The sequence below is a fragment of the Phascolarctos cinereus genome, unplaced genomic scaffold, assembly GCF_003287225.1.
Source record: "Phascolarctos cinereus isolate Bilbo 61053 unplaced genomic scaffold, phaCin_HiC Scaffold_3;HRSCAF=262, whole genome shotgun sequence".
NCBI classification, from domain to species: domain Eukaryota; kingdom Metazoa; phylum Chordata; class Mammalia; order Diprotodontia; family Phascolarctidae; genus Phascolarctos; species Phascolarctos cinereus.
In genome coordinates this window covers 163,537,739-163,553,024 of record NW_027555736.1, presented here as the reverse complement: position 1 = coordinate 163,553,024, position 15,286 = coordinate 163,537,739, and the positions used below count along the sequence as shown (strand labels likewise).

The 15,286-nt window shown below is 37.7% G+C and overlaps 1 protein-coding gene across 7 annotated transcripts in view; it reads right to left on the bottom strand.

Annotated features, from left to right (window-relative positions):
* Nucleotides 1-15,286, bottom strand: part of GABPB1 (GA binding protein transcription factor subunit beta 1) — a 74,694-nt gene that overhangs the window by 39,136 nt on the left and 20,272 nt on the right. The window contains exon 1 of one of the 7 annotated variants that reach the window (XM_020979703.2): nucleotides 10,979-11,083. The exons of the other annotated variants lie outside the window; for them this stretch is intronic. The gene's annotated coding sequence lies outside the window, so the exon portion shown is untranslated. Of the gene's footprint in view, nucleotides 1-10,978; nucleotides 11,084-15,286 lie in introns of those variants that run through there. 7 annotated transcript variants of the gene reach the window in all.

Below are 15,286 nucleotides of genomic sequence, written 5' to 3'. Positions count from 1 at the left end.
CTTCCATTCTCCTCTAACTTTCTGTGTGCAGCTTTTATGATATAATCTTTTAAGATTGCTTTTTGTATTGTAGTGTATAAAATTTTGGTTTAAGCCTATTTTCTTTCTTTTTTTTTCTTGTCACTTTTTTTTTATTAATCTATTTTGAATTATCAACCATCACTTCCATAAGCTTTTGAGTTTTAAATTTTTCTCCCCCTCCCTCCCCAAGATGGCGCACAATCTGATATAGGCTATACATATACATTCCTACTAAATATTTTCACATTAGTGATGTTTTAAGAATTAGAACCAATAGGAGGAACCACCAGAAAGAAGAAACAAAACACAACAGAAGAAAAAAATAGCAAATAGTACGCTTCAGTATTTAAGCTTATTTTCTGCCACATTACTTTCCAGTTTTTTCTAGCAATTTCTGTTGAATAGTAAATCCTTCCCCTAATAGTCCATGTTCTTGGATTTATGACTAATTGGGCTACTAGGTTATGCTATTCTGTAGCTTGCTTATCTATTCCCTTCTGCTTTTTTAACTAGTACCAAATTGTTTTTCTGATTATTCCTCAAAACACAGTTTAAGATCTGGTATTTCTTGTGCCCCTTTCATTCCTATTTTTCCTTTTTATTTCCCTTGAAATCCTAAGATTTCCCCCAAAAAAAATCTATTATGATTTTGTCTAGTACTATCAAGTAACCAATTCCTTTGTAGTTTTCAGATAGCATTCTAACAGAAATGTGTATCCTAATTTAGATTACATTAAATTGAAAAGTTTTTGCACAAACAAAACCAAGGTAACCAAGATTAGGAAGGAAGCCAAAAACTGGGAAAGAATTTTTATAGCCAGTGTCTCTGATAAAGGCCTCATTTCTAAAATATATAGAGAACTAAGTCAAATTTATAAGAATACAAGTCATTCCCCAATTGATAAATGGTCAAAGGATATAAACAGGCAGTTCTCAAATGAAGAAATTAAAGCTATCTATAATCATATGAAAAATGCTTTAAGTCACTATTGATTAGAGAAATGCAAATCAAAACAACTCTGAGGTACCACATCATACCTATCAGACTGGCTAACATGATAAAACAAGAAAATGATAAATGTCACAGAAGATGTGGGAAAACAGGAACTTAGTGAATTGTTGGTGGATTTGTGAACTGATCCTTTTGGAGAGCAATTTGGAACTATGCCCAAAGAGCTATAAAAATGTGCATAGCCTTTGACCCAGCAATAGCACTTCTAGGGCTGTATCCCAAAGAGACCATAAAAATGGGAAAAAGATCCACATGTACAAATATACTTACAGCAGCTCTTTCTGTGGTGGCAAAGAATTGGAAATTGAGGGGATGCCCATTAACTGGGAAATGGCTGAACAAGTTGTGGTATATGAATGCAGTGGAATACTATTGTGCTATAAGAAATGATGAGAAGGTAGACTTCAGAAAAACCTGGAAAGACTTGTATGGACCAATGCTGGATGAAGGGAGCAGAACCAGGAGAATGTGGTACACAGTAACAGCTACATTGTTCGAAGACTAAGTTTGATAGATTTAGTCCTTCTCAGCAATCCAAGGATCTAAGACATCTCCACAAGTCTCATGATAGAAAATGCTATCCACATCCAGAGAAAAAACTATGACATTTGAATGCAGATCGAAGCATAGTATTTGCTCTTTTTTTTCTTCTGTTTTGTTTCCTGTTTTTTGTGGTTCCTCCTATTGGTTCTAATCTTTCTTTACAGCATGACTAATGTGAAAATATGTTTAATAGGAATGTATATGTAGAGCCCAATCAGATTGGATGCTGTCTTGACTAAATGTGACCACAGCTCAAATTTATTCCAGATCTATATCACTAAAGATTTCTATTCTAATCGTAAGTGTTCAATTCGTTACAGCAATTGGCAACAAACAGTTTATGTGGCATAAAGTCCCATATTGCATTTTGTATTGAAACTTTTCCTAAGCAACTTAAAAAGCATTTAACTTTGGTTTAAACATGCATGCCAAATCTCATTTGTGCATAAATATTACTAGCTACAAGCAATAAAATTTTAAGTTATCTATTACTATGCTTTCCTTCATGAATTTTATTTAATCTTGTCATAAATGAATTTAATAAATATTTTAATTTTTAAAATTCAATTAAATTTTACTATGAGTTATGGGCTGAATTCTGATATTTTTCAAAAATAGTTCAAATGACCCGTAAATATAACAATCTAATTTTGCTTAGTAGCTCCTTACACGCTGAGAGAGCCATCTGGTGGAAAGTGAAATAACTGTCAACCAAATTTTAAGTGTAAAATGTAGACTCTTATATACAATAAAATCAGAACAAATAATCAGAATTTATACGCATATCCATAAGAAAATAGGCTATTTTCAATCAGTTATTTATTGAGCTCCTATTTTGTGCAAAGTATTATTAGGGGCTAAGAAGGGATATCAAAAGGTCAAGTCATCACCAAATATTTATTAAGCACTTATTTTATGTCAAGGACTATGCTAAGGGGAGAACAAAGTCAGTCAATCAATAAGCATTTATTAAGTGCCTACTATATGCCAGGCACTGTGATAAGTGCTGGGGATACAAAATGAGGCAAGACTGTCTCTGCCCTCAAAGAGATCACAAACTAAGGGGAGAAACAACAAGCAAACAAGCTATATGCAGGATAAATAGAAAATAATTAAAAGATGGAAGGCACTAGAAGTAAGAAGGGTTGGAAAAAGTTTCATGTAGAAATGGGATTTTAACAGACTTGACACTTGGTATGAGTAATCCTACCACCAACAGAGCACATAATTTCGTTACTATTTTGTTAGATGCTCTTGAAGAGCTGCTGTGGCCAAAACATTTATTACACTGTTGCTAACTAGTGATAAACCTCTTCGAATTTAGCTATATATGTTGCCCCGAGACAACAGATATAAAAGTGAATTTCCAAGCCTGTAGGTTCCTAAGCCAACTAAAAAGTCTATTTATGGAACAATGTAGCTGAATTATGATACTGCCATTTGAAGTCTACCTACTTGTTATAATGTAATTTCTATAGGAAAATGCATTACAGAAAAGTCATTAAATTGTTTTTAACTCAGAGCACTGGACTTCTAGCTCAAGAATGTCACTGATAGCAAGAAAGATCCTCACGTATAAAAAGAAATGCTCATAGCAGCATGACGTATTAGAACAAAAATCTAGGAACAAAATGTGTGTCACCATACTACAAAGAATGCCAGAGAAACATAGGAAGACTGGTATAAATTGATACAGGGAAGAAAGCAGGGCCAAAAAGTGAAAATAAAACCAAAATGAAGGGGACAAAACTCTAGCAAAAAAACAAAAAGTTAATGTTAGTGCCACATTGTCAACACTAAAGAGTTCATCCTACCTTTCTGTAAACAAATAAACTGTTTTTTCAGGAAATGTACCTTGTAAGAGGTTTTATTTGTTATTGTTTGTGAAGTATCTGGCACCTCAATACAAGATGTATCTGAGGTGGTGGTGGTTGTTCAGTCATTCAGTCGTTATCTTGTGATCTCATGGACTTGGTCCATGAGGTTTTCTTGGCAAAGATACTGGAATTATTTGACATTTTTTTTCTCTAGTATGTCCTCATTTTACAGATCAGGCCCTGAGGCAAAGAGGGGCTATATGACTTGCCCAGGGTCACACAGCTAATAAGTGTCTGAGGCTGGATTTGAACTAAGATCTTCCTGACTCCTGATGTTCTATCTAGCTGTCCTGTATCTGAGCTAGCTTCCCTCATATTGGAATTCATAATACAGTTTGTTTTTCTTTTGTAAAATTCTTTTAAATTTAGATATTTTAAAAGTACTTTTTAAAAAGGAACTGTAATATGAATTCCAGTTCAAGATGCCAGAAACACTTCTTCCACACACATAGACCAAGGAAATGGAAACCCTTGGGTTCTGCAGCAATAGCCTAACACTCAGAGTAGGGTGTAGATATTCCTAGGCACCAGTAACTTGTCAATAACTCTGTATATTCACATAAGAGAAGATCTCATAATACAAAGGAATGCGTTTCTTTCTCTTTAGGTCAGTCACTCTCCTGGAATTCTGAGTAAAAGAACAAAGAGCAGTTGGCAAATAATACTGGGAAGACTCTAGGAGTAAATTTGTGTTTAGCTTCTCTAGGTTAACTTTTGTAAAGAGGCAACAGTCATACGAATGCATCAACTCCGGGATTAAGTTTCAAGTAAAATTATATCCTGCTACAGGAGGGACAATCCTAGGTCTTGGACAGCCCAGGGTCCATGGGGTGGAGCAAATGGTCTCTACTACAGCAACAGATGGTATAAAATAAAGTACTTAGAATAAGTAGTATGGAGTCGGAGATGAAGGCAAATACTAACATTTACCTTCCTTAAATGCCACTTTCATGGCTTTTCTACCCTCAAAAAACCTCGTTCCCTAAATTACAACCTCATTAAGTTCAGACCTTTAAAATCCAATTCAAATGCTACCTCATCTACTACTTCTATTCTGACTAATAATTTTCTACTACCTCCATTATCAGTAACTACATTACCTCTCAAATCTCATATGACTTCATTTTATAATTCTCAAATCCATTTGTCTATTAATACTGTGTATTATAGTCATCTGTGTCATGGTCTCATTTCCTATACTAGTAATATAAGCACCCTGGGGACAGGGATGGTGTCTCAACTAAACTTTTTATCTTCCCCAATACCTCCTTTATGGTTTTGCCTATCGTAATAGAGGATAATGGCTACTCCTGTTTCCCTTCCTTTTTCTAGTCATGAAGTTCATTTCGATATCATTGGTTTCCTTTGTATTTTATTTTATGTCTTTAAAAACATTACTGTGGTTGGCTTTGATGGGGAGGTGGGGGGGGGCGCGTGGTACTGAAATTCCTATGTCCCCGGGAGGTCACAAGATTCCTGTCAGGCATGCCATATGGACATGGACATGGTCATGGAAAAACTGAACTCCCTGAGTACAAACAGTGGAAAACAGAAGAACACCATTACAGTGAGTCTAGGAGAGGTTGGCTAAGCAAGGTCTCAGGGATCCATGGGGCCGCAACGAAGCCTGGCAATACAAGGGTCGTTATGGAAAACCTGCTACTTTGTGAGCTGCTTTGACAAGAGGACTCAAATGTGGTTATGGAGCATTTTTATTAGCTGTCGGAGTGGAATATTTCCTAACTGCACCAAAGAATGAGGAGGAACATACTTCTAAACACTGAAGTTAAGACACAGAAGAATTATAGCTAGTTATTTAGAGTGAATGTTTGCTGTTCTGTAGTTTGCTTCCTTGCCATGTTAAAGATTAATATTAAAATTTTACTTGGTAAAAGGGAAAAAAAACAGTACTGTGAAAAGGGGTCCTTAGGCTTCACCAAACTGACACAAGATAGTCAAGAATCCCTGCTCTAGTCTATCCCTTTTCCAATACATCCTAAACATCTTAATTAGAAGAGTCTCCCTAATGTACTACTATCATGTTGTCTCTACTCAAAAATCTTGAGGGCTACTCATTCCCTACTCCTGATTGACATTCAAGGTCATCCACAATTGGGCATACTATTCTCCTACAAATGGTACATTTGTTTAGCCAAATTTAACTTTTTTTGAACCTGAGTCCACTAGAAATTTATGCTATGTAACCTCAATTAGGACTTTATTGTCACGTGGTAATCTATTTATTCATCTCTTCTAGACTCTGTCACAATCACCATAGTAAATCTATCCCTTCTCCATTTTCTTCAAGTCATCAGCTTTTGGGGGATAGGCCCAGGTAAGCAATGCTTCATTCCCCTATCAGGTGTACTTCTGATTCCCCAGACTTTGTCACCATAACCAGGCAGGTAGGCACCTCCTCTCATTCCCCACCCCTTTTTCAGTTCCCTTTTCAATTGTTGTCTTCCACCATTAGAATGTAAGCTCCTTGAGGGCAGAGATGGTCTTTCTCTTAACTTGCACTAGTATGCCCAGAGTTTAATATAATGTCTGGCATGCTTATGGCCTACCTGCCTCAACTCCATCCCCATCTCCAACCTGCTGCAGGCATCAGATGACCCTGCTTCTTAGTTTCCTTAAAAGATTTAAGGCCAAACATGACAAAACAGGAAAATGACAAATGCTGGAGAAGATGTGGGAAAATTGGAACATTAATGCATTGTGCATAGCCTTTGACCCAGCAATAGCACTTCTAGGGCTGTATCCCAGAGACCATAAAAATGGGGAAAAGATCCACATGTACAAAAATATTCATAACAGCCTTTTCTGTGATGGCAAAGAATTGGAAATTGAGGGGATGCCCATTAACTGGGAAATGGCTGAACAAGTTGCGGTATATTAATGTAATGGAATACTATAGTGCTATAAGAAATGATGAGAAGGCAGACTTCAGAAAAACCTGGAAAGACTTGTATGGACTGATGCTGTGTGAAGGGAGCAGAACCAGGAGAATGTTGTACATAGTAACAGCCATGTTGTGCGATGACTAACTTTTGATAGACTTAGCTCTTCTCTGCAATGCAAGGATCTAAGACATCTCCACAAGTCTCATGGTAGAAAATGCTATCCACATCCTTAGAAAGAACTATGAAGTTTGAATGCAGATCAAAGCATAGTATTTGCTCTTTTTTCCTTCTGTTTTGTTTTGTTTCTTCTTTCTTGTGGTTCTTCCTATTGGTTCTAATTATTCTTTATAGTATGGCTAATGTGAAAATACGTTTAATAGGAATGTATATGTAGAGCCTTTATGTCAGATTGTGAGCCGTCTTGGGGACAGAGGTGGAGAAAAATTTAAAACTCAAAAGCTTATGGAAGTGATTGTTGATAATTCAAAATAAATTAATAAAAAAAAGATTAAGGCCAATTATCTAAGGACATGTCAAAGGTTGTAAACAAACAATTTCAAAAGAAGCAAACTATCAAAAACTATATGAAAGACTGCTCTGTTACTAATAATAAGAGAATGACAATTTAAACAATTCTGAGATTCCCCTCATGCTCATCACACTGGTACAGATAATAAAGATGGAAATAGTGAATGTTGGAGAAGCTATGGGGGAAACAGGCACACCCACAAATTACTAGAGTAGCTATGAGTTGGTCCATCTATTCTGAAAAATAATTTGGAATTTTGCAAGGTTACTTAACTCTTTGTACCCTTTGACTCAGCCCTCAAACTTCAGGGCATAGACCTAAAAGAAAGTCTATAACAAGAAGACATTCAAACAAAAAATATTCATAGCAGCACTATTAGTAGAAGCAAAACAAAACAAAACTAAAACCCACCTAAAAACAAAATAAGGCCCATCAATTAGGGAAGGGCTGAGTAAATTGGGGCATATGAATGTAATGGAATATGATTGAGTTATAAGAAACTGTAGATATAAGGAATCTAGAGAAACATGGGGGAAATTACATTAATATTACAGAGCAAGGAGAATAGAGACAATATATGAAATTACTATAATAACAAAAATAATATTAAAATGCTGTTGAACTCATACTAATTGTGGTAACTAATCTTGGGCCCAGAAAACAGTATGATGAAACATACTATTCTCCCTTCAGTAAAAAGGTAGACTACTGCATATAATGTCAGATATAGTTTTGCTCAAATTTTTGAGAATTCAATGTGGGGTATATATTGGAAAACAATCCTGAGGTTAAAAAAAAAGGCATAAAAATATTAAATGGGGAAAAATGAACACGGCCAATGCACATGGATAAGTTCAATCTCCCTTCCTCCACATTTCAAAACTCATCTTCACTTATCCTCTTTTCTTTCCCTCTGGCCTCAAAGGATTACCATGCCAAGGTGAACTTTTTTACTTTGTCCTGGACCTATTCCTTCTGGGACCTCGCTCTAGTAATTTTCCCCTCTCCACTGGCTAGCTCCTTCCTCTCAACAAGTTTGCTCAGGTTGTATTAATAGCGTAGGGGGGAAATTTATTTCACTTCCTCCTGCTACACACTCCTCTCTACTACACTTCTCTCCCCTTCCTTTCACTTCTAGTAAGAGTAGTTTACATTTGCTGCCTCTACTACATCATATACTTTATTCCTCAACCAACTACAATTTGGCTTTTACTACATTACTAAAACTCATCACTTCAAAATTACTAATCATCTCTTCCTGATCAAATGCAAAGGCTTTTTATTCCTTAATATTCTTCCTGCCCAGAATAACATGACTTCACAGTCTTTTATCTCTCTAATCACTCCTGTTTCCTTTGCTAACTTCTCTTCCTCCAACACCAAAAACCTTCCTCAAATTTGTGTCCCTGACTTTCTTCTCTCTCTCTCTCTCTCTCTCTCTCTCTCTCTCTCTCTCCTCTCTCTCTCTCTCTCTCTCTCTCTCTCTCTCTCTCTCTTCCCATCCCCATCCACTCACTTGGCTTCAATTATCAGTTCTAAACAAATATAGAATGGCTGTATTTCCAAACCCTGATCTCTCCTCCATTGCCAATTACCTGCTGGACACCTACTTATTTGCTACTTAGAATGATGTGCTACCATCTCAAATTTACATTTACAACTGAACTCAAACTTATTTAAGCACTAGGTGGCACAGTGGATAGAGTGCTAGGCCTGGTAGTCAGGAATATTCCTCTTCCCTAGTTCTGTCAACAGGAAATCACAACTTCATGAAACTTACATGAAAACTAGGTTTATTCATCACTAATGTGAAAACATGTTTAATAGGAATGTATATGTATAGCCTATATCAGATTGTGTATCGTCTTGGAAAGGGTGGTGGGGAGGGAGGGGGAGAAAAATTTTAAACTCAAAAGCATATGGAAGTGACTGTTGATAAATCAAAATAAATTAATTTTTTTAAAAAACTAGGTTTATTACAAGAGAAATAAACATGCATGTGGAACCCAAAGCCAAGAGCTCACAGTTCTTACAGAAGTTTGCATATTATGACAGCAGGACAAAAGAAGGAGAAAATATAAGCATCTCCACCTAAAGGGACATGGTATGGGAGGGGAAAGGTGCAGTAATGGTGGAAAAGGACAAAACTCCCTCCTGAAGAAGAGGCAAAAGCCAAATACTTTTCCCTTGGGAACTGCTAGACCATAAAGATATGATGGTCTATGGTCTCCTTATTTACAAGTGTCCCAACTGCACAAGCCTAATGCAAACTGGCACCTGTCCTGACTCCCAGGAACACACAGAGTCAAGTTTGAGATGCAAACAACAAATTACATCAGCTGAAGGGCAGATGGCGGGCTCTGCACATTCAAAGTCTCCTGAAAACTCCATATCCAGTGTTTCTGAAAAATATGGCAACTCAAGAAGGCAAGTTTAGGGGACCCCTTAACAGTCCTTCACAGTTCAAATCTGGCTTCAGACACTTGTTAATTGTGTGACCCTGGGTAAGTCACTTCACCTGTTTGCTTCATCTTCTTCATCTGTAAAATGAGGTGGAGAAGGAAATAGAAAACCACACCAGTATCTTTGCCAAGAAAATCCCAAAGAGGGTCACAAAGAGAAACACAGACTTAAAAAAGACTGAACAACTTCTTCCTTGAAAAACTCAACCCCACCATTTTCCCAATCTCCCTGTCTGGAAATCTGAGTCATCTTCAACTTTTCCCTCTCCCTCAGCCCTGACACCAGCCATAACCCCTTAATCTACCTTCAAAATATCTCTCATATCAATCCTCTCCTTTCTACTTACATTGCCACTATGCTACTTTAAGCTCTCATTATTTCTCACCATTCTACCCCCAAGAGTTTCTCACAAGTCTCCCTTCTGTAGTCAATTCATCACTGGACTGGTAATCTTACTGATTCACAAAAATGATCAAAGATGCGCCTACTCAAAAACTTCTAGTGCCGAGGCCTTCAAAATAAAATAAAAACTCACATTTAATATGGTGCTTTAAATTTGTAAAATACTTTTCTCACAACCATCCTAAGAGCTAAGTAGTGCAAGTATGAGGTTAAGTAAGTTGCCCCTGGTTACAAAATAAACGCCACAGCCTCGGGGCTCTAACCTAATGATCTAACCCAGGGGTGGGGAACCTGTGGCCTCAAGGCCACATGTGGCCCTCTAGGTCCTTAAGTGCAGCCCTCCAATTGAATCCAAACTTCACAGAACAAATCCCTTAACAAAAGGATTTGTTCTGCAGATTTGGACTCAGTCAAAAAGCTGGACCCAAGAACCTTGGAGGCCACAAGTTCCCCATCCCTGATTTAACCTAATGATACCAAGGCCAGGGCTCTATCTACAACCCCACACTTGCCTCCTTTCAATTCTATCTGGTATTCAAGTCCTTCCATAATCTAATCTAGTTTGAAGCATTTACTTCTGTCACAGGCTCCTTTAAGGTCTTAACACGGACACGGGAGCCACCTTGTTAGAAGTGAGTCCTGAAGGCTTGACTTTGTTCTACCAAATCAAATCTTTTTTTAAAATACCATGCAAGGAAAGATTTTATGTTCTCTATATCTCAGTCACCTATGAATTATGAATACGAAGATGTCTCTGGCTACAGAATTAATAAATAAAATTCTTTTTCCTTCTCATGTTTTCATCAAACATAACCTAGATGAGAACACTGAACATTATTTGGATGAGAATTAGATATATGGTTCCATAATTGCCAGTCTTCTCAACTACCTTTTTTGCTAATAATTGGGATCTTTTCTACTCTTTTATAATCTTCCCCTCAGAGATATCTTGGAAATCTGAACCCAAGTTCCTATAAAACGCTATCATTCTCAGCATAAATTTCTTTTTAGATACACTCTTCCCAAATTTATCTTCTCAAATGTTATTTCCATTTCTTCACACTGTACAATGTGTACTAAAGTGATGGAATGTATTTGTGGTCACCCTCCTAACACTGATGAAGAAAATAGACTTTTAAGTTGACAGCAAATTCCTGGTAAAGTTGTTAATGTTTTAAGATATTAACAATCAATCAACAAGCTTCTATTAAGCAATCATAATACGTACCAGGTACTGTGCTATTATGTTAGCTGATGAACTTTTAAAATGTGACTTTTTGATTTTCAGGACAAAATTTCAGAAGGCTTTGATAAACTATTTTAGGAAACTGACATTTGTAAACAGCTTTGATCACTTTGTAAAAATCTGCAAAAAAGCAAAAACTGAATTAAATGTGACTTCATAATTTTATGCAACCGCATTTTGCTATCTTTGAAAACTTTATTTTCATATACAACTTCTCACATTATCTATTTGTCCTCAGTTTCTTCATCTCTAAAATGATGGAGCCAGGCTAAATACTTCTAAGGTCCCTTCTAGTTCTACATTCCATGATCAATGATTCCAGTTGCTATCAGGTGAGAAATCTCTGAGGTTATCTACTCTCACCATCAGTTTCAATAGACCAAGAAAATTCCTGGTCAATTCTGGGGCTTCCTCTGACAAAGGGGGAAACCTATGAACATGGCACAATTCTGTAGGACTAGGAAGTCCACTATGGTCTAGGATTATAAAAACTGCTTGTGAGCCTGCCATCCCCTCCTCATCCCAGTTATTCTTAACTTCTGGCTGTCATAGCTCAAATCCTGTTCTCCTTCCCCACTGAAGGCTCTCTCATTCCTATCTGCTTCAACTCAGTTCCACCAATGTCCCATTCTAAAGCTAACCGCTTTCCACTGTGCTCTTAGAATGTCTGTTCCACAGTTAACAAATCTGTTTTCATTTTAAACCTCTTTCATTTTTCATCCTTCCCATCTTTTATACTTGAAAGAGACCTGATTTTTTTTTCTGGTGGCATAGTCCTGGCTACCATTTCTATAGCACTTGGTTGCATTTTCATTTATACCTCGACTCACTGATTGAGTCAGGGATTTTGAATACTCCTTGCTCCCCACTACTATTTCCAAGCTCTCCCTCTATTACCATCATTTGGCAGTGTCTCATCCTTTGAGGTTTACTCCACATTTATGAACCAATCAAGACAGGAGTAGCTTTAACTGATTGAACTTCAAGATACTCTCCTTTCTTCAACAAGTTCAGTGCCTGATTCCCAGTCTTTATCTCCTCCCCTGCCATCATATTAGGGAATTCCAATATACACACTGATAAACCCCTCAAATAATTTAACTTCAAGTTTCCTCAACTTAATTCATTTCCTAATCCCTAATCCTCCATCCTACCTCAGCTACACAGAGATGGTCACACCCCTGATCTCATCATCACCTACAAGTGTTCTACTTCTAGGTTCACAAAATTCTGAAATTCCATTATTTATTAACAATCTGTGGTCATTCCAACTCTCCTCTGCCTTGCCTTGCTATCTCTAATCCCGTTTTTGATCCTGAGCACAACCTCCAGTGACTCTACTCCTTAGTTCTTTCTCAGTACATCACTCTTATGCTGACTATATTCTCTTCCCTTCCCCATCTTGAACCCTCAATGAACCAGTTCAATTCTATACTGTCTTCTTCTCTTGAATCTCTTGCTCCTTTAGCCTAACAATGATCTTGATCTGCCAATCTTCAGCCTTGCCTTGCTCCCACTATCCACTGCCTTTGCTTCTTCTCATGTCCTGCTTAGTGAAGCTGGAGAAAAATCACAAAACCGTGCTGACTGGGTTCGCTACGAATGTGTTACACAATCTTACTTGGGCCCTCACTACAGCAAGACAATCCTTTTGCACTTCCCTGACTCACTATACCACCACAGCAACTCTTTGAAATCTTTTCATCCCTCTTCAAACCTACCATGACTCCCCTACTTCTGCCCTCAGCTGAAAACCTTGCTTCATATTTCACGGGGAAAAAAAATTAAATCTTTTCTCCCCTCCTCCTATTTTTACCCCATTCACATGTGTTCCCTCACTAACTATGCCCTCACCTCTGAAGAAGTGGACCTTCTCCTTGCCAAAGCAAACCCCTCTACATGCACTCTTAATCACATCTGTTCCCACCTTCTCTAATAGATTAATTTTCTGTCATTCCTATTCTAATTCTCAAATTCCCCTATCTACTGGTTCTTACTGCCTGCAAACACATCTATACCTCAAATTTTCTCCAAAAAACAGAACAAGCAAAAAAACACCCTTACTTGATCTAACCATCTCACCCTCTATCTCTCCTCTCTTTTGTAGCTAAACTCCTTGAGAAGACCACCTACATTAAGTGCCTCCACTTCATGTCCTCTCACTCTCTTCTAAACTCTCTGCAGTCTAGCTCATTATTCAACTTGAAACTGCTCTCCCTAAAGTTACCAATGATCTCTTCATTGCCAAACTGAATGGCCTTTTCTTAATTCTCAACCTTCTTGACCTCTTTGTAGCCTTTGCCACTGTCAATCAGCCTCTTCTCCTTGAGACTCTTTTCTCTTTAGGTTTTCTTAACACTACTCTCTCCTGGTTCTCCTACCCATTGGATTGCTCCTTCTTCATACCCACTTTCCATGGACGTCCTCCAGGGCTCTGTGCTAGACCCTCTTTTCTTCTGCCTTTATATTATTTCAAATGTTGCTCTCACCAGCTCCCATAGATTCAATTATCACATCTTTGAGGATGATTCTCTCATCTACTTACCAGCCCTGACTTCTGTCCTGGCCTCCAGTCTCACACCTCCAACTGCCTATTAGACATCTCAAACTGGACATCTCACAGACATCCTGAAATCAATATATCCAAAGCTGAATTCATTATGTTTACTCCCAAGCCCTCGCCTCTTCTTAACTTTTCTACTACTGTCAAGGGCATTATCATCCTCCCACTCACCCAGGCCTGCAATCTATGTGTCATTCTCCACTCCTCACTGCTTCTCATCCTCCATATCCAAATCAGTTGCCAAATCCTGTCCATTCTACCTTAGGAACATCTCTCATATATAATCCCTTTTCTTCTCTGATACTGTGCAGGCCCACATTATCTCATGCCTGGATTACTGCAAAAGTGCTCTGATGGGTCATCCTGCCTCAAGTCTCTTTCTACTTCAATCCACCCTCCATTTAGCTATCAAATTAATCTTCCTAAAGTGAAGATCTGACCATGTCACTACTCTGTTCAATAAAATCCTCTGTTTGGCTTTTAAAGCCCTTCATAACCTGGCCCCTTTCTACTTTTCCATTTTTCCTATACCTTACTCTTCCCCCTTCCCCACATACTCTACCATCCAGTGATATTGATCTTGTAGTTCCTTCCACATGAAAACCCCATCTCCACACTCCGCATTTCCACTGGCTGTCCCACATGCTTGGCTTGGAATTTTCTTCCTCCTCATCTCTGCTTTCTGGTTTCCCTGAAGTCTTAGCTAAAATCCCACCTTCTATATAAGAAGCTTTTCCCAATCCCCATTAACATTAATGCCTTTCTTCTGTGATCATCTCCAATTAATCTGTACATTTTGTTAGTAAGTAGTTGTTTACATATTGTCTCCCTCATTAGACTGTAAGCTTCTGAGGAGCAAAGACTATTTTTTCCTTTCTTTGAATTCCTAGAGATAAAACTACAGTGACTGGCACATAGCAGGCACTTAATAAATGCTTGCATGTTGATCTACCAAACTGGAACTCAAACCAGGGCCTTGGAATATGGCACATTCAGGGACACTGCCAATGGGAGTGGCTTAAATAAAAAACAACTGAATTTTAAAGGTGTTGAACCATATGAGAGATCAGCAACTTTTTAAGAAAAGAGGCATTTTTGCAATAGATTTACAATATAGCTTTTTAAAGACCACAAGATAGATGTACAGTTATGCAAATTTTTAAAAACTGAAACCAGGAAAGATTTTGTAACTTTATCTGTGCTAGGTTTATACATTTTTATTAGTTTATTAAATTTGCAAAAATTAAAGCTTAAATGAATCTGTGAGTTCAGTGAAGCTGGTATTCTTTCCAGTGATATAAATGACAATCTATTCACATCTGTCCACCCTGTGCAATTTGTGTGTATTTCCTCACAAAGTTCTCCCCAGTGGGTCCCCTCTAACATGAAAGGGGCTTTCCTCAAGTTTTCTTGACAAAAGGACACCAAGAATACTTGAGCTGTCATCCCTCATTCTCTCTACAGAACCAGCCCAACTTTCTCTTTTTTTTTTTTTTTGGTTATACATTTCTTTGATGACAACTTTTACATAGACTCTCTTGTATAATTCCTTCTTCATAATGTGCTGCACCCTGCTCCTGTCCACCATATACCCTTCCATTACCTTCTAGGTGATTCTCAATTTCAGTTTTTCAAAAACTATGGAGTTCCATGATTTGTAGCCATACATATATCATCACTGGAAGAATACTGGTGTTAAAGAGATGACCCTTTGTTACAGTAAGAAG